This window comes from Austrofundulus limnaeus, unplaced genomic scaffold (genome assembly GCF_001266775.1).
Source record: "Austrofundulus limnaeus strain Quisiro unplaced genomic scaffold, Austrofundulus_limnaeus-1.0 Scaffold8, whole genome shotgun sequence".
Classification (NCBI taxonomy): domain Eukaryota; kingdom Metazoa; phylum Chordata; class Actinopteri; order Cyprinodontiformes; family Rivulidae; genus Austrofundulus; species Austrofundulus limnaeus.
The window spans coordinates 4,584,396-4,586,698 of NW_013952410.1; positions in this window are offsets into that span (position 1 = coordinate 4,584,396).

The window sequence follows — 2,303 nt, forward strand, 5'->3', positions numbered from 1 at the left end:
CACACACACACACACACACACACACACACACACACACACACACACACACACACACACACACACACTTCTCCTTCTGTCTACAGCAGGAAGGTTTATAGCATTATTAAAGTCAGAAAGAGAGATGACAGAAAAATGCATCAAGCCCCTCCTGCATTTTAATATCAATACGGGAGGGGTAATAAACACCAAGCACGCAGGAGAGGAGTGACTATAAAACTCTGCATTGTCTAATTTATGGAAGACATCCGGAGGGCAGCGAGGTGAGGTTTTTTCTTTTAACCCCTCAGTCTGAGGTTTCACAACATAGTGTCAGAGCTCAAAACTTTTCTACAAGGTGCCACCTTCATGCAACATGTTATTTATTGGACTCTAATTTAAAGATAAGGTGGCGACCACAGGTGTTTAGCAACTAAGTACATTTCCTTTGTTACAGAACTAAAGTTTTTTTGAGGATTTGTAATTGTATCAAGTATTTTTATTTTTCACTATATTCAAAACATAAAAATGATGCATTTCCTTCTTCTATTTCATGGAATTGTACAAATTTGACTTTTTGGAGCTTTATATTATGTTATAATGTCATGCCTTCATCAAAAACATACTCAGAGTGTTGCTTTGACTAATTCATGCACGTTTGAGAAATCCTTGAATCTCCTGTGGCCGTGTGGAGCTGCCTAAACACTTTCTGGTACAAAATACTGCCTATTAAGACAAAGCTCCTCCCTCAAGCTCAGCCTTCAGTCGAGCTCCTGCCCCACAGAGCAGCCAAATTTATACAGCATTTTCTTAACAACTGAAGGTAACATAGTACTATACTTGATATAGAATTGAACTATGTGCCAGGAAAATACATAATACATCCCTTTAAGGTTTGAGCTGAGGTCTTATCTTTCTGGGCATAAAGTTGAAAAGCTATGTCACATTTCTCTATTTGTTAAGAGAGAAAACAAGCAGCTTCATAATGATGCAAATGTGAAAAAAGTTGCACTCAAGCACTTTTATAACAGAACGTCTTGGAAATCATTTACCCTTTGCATCAGCTGCAGATCTGTGAGATTTAGGATGAGACAAACATCCCTTTAACCTCTTCTGGTGGGGCAGGTAGAATGAGTCAAAAGAATCAGTCAAAAAAGCAGAAAAAAATAAACATAAAAAAACTCAAAAAGCCCAAAAAACTGGTCAAAACCACACCTTGCACACCAACCTTTGAAATTGAGCTTACATGATCTGAGATATTTTGCTAACAGACAATGGTTGGTTGGCTGAAACAGGCATAAATGGTAAATGTTAAATGGTACTGAACTTATAGAGCGCTTTTTCAAGTCCCTCCGGACCCCAAAGCGCTTTACACTAACAGACATTCACCCATTCACACTCACATTCACACACTGATGATGGCAAACTACACTGTAGCCACAGCTGCCCTGGGGCACACTAACAGAGGTGGGGCTGCCATACATCGGCGCCACCGGACCCTCTGACCACCATCAGTAACTCTGTTTCTTATTAGCTTGAATTGCTATTTTTCACTCAAATATTCAAAGAACAGAAACGTGTTGTTGTTGTTGTTGTTACCTTTTAAGGACCGTCTCTAAACTTACCTTTTCAAGACCCGTAGTCCTTGTGAAGACCAAAGATCGGTCCAAATATCATGGTGGGTAGGTTATAGAAATGATTGGAAATAAATTAAGGTCAATGAAGAGTCCTAATAAGGATAAATGTGTGTGTGTGGGCACGTTTTTGCTACATCGTGGGAACCAATTTCTAGAAAAAAGCAACCTTGTGGTGATCGAATGTGCATTCTTGGGACCAAAGCCCGGTTCCCACGGGTAGGGATGCTAATTTTGGGTTGGGGGTTGGCTTTAGGACCAAGGTGTGAATTGAGTTTAGGTTAGTTTTCGGGTCAGGTAGGTACCTGTGAGGTTATTCAATGACAAAGCTCTCCTTGTGTTGTACAATTCAATAATTGTTCCACATTTAATTTACTGTATTGAAGTCTGGGGTATAGCTTGCAAAACAACTACAAATCCAATTTTGTTTTGCAGAAAAGAGCCATAACAATTATTGCTAGAAAACATTACAACCATCCATCAAATATATTATTTTTCAAACTGAAAATTTTGAAATTCTAGGATTTGGTTGACTAATATTTTACTGTTTATGTACAAGGCTCACAGAAACGTATTACCTTCCAACATTCAGGCAAATTTTGTTAAGAGAGACAGTTGTTATTATCTTAAGTGGATGGAAATGTTTGTGAAGCCATATTTTCGTACTTGCTTGAAAGAAATGTACTTTAATCC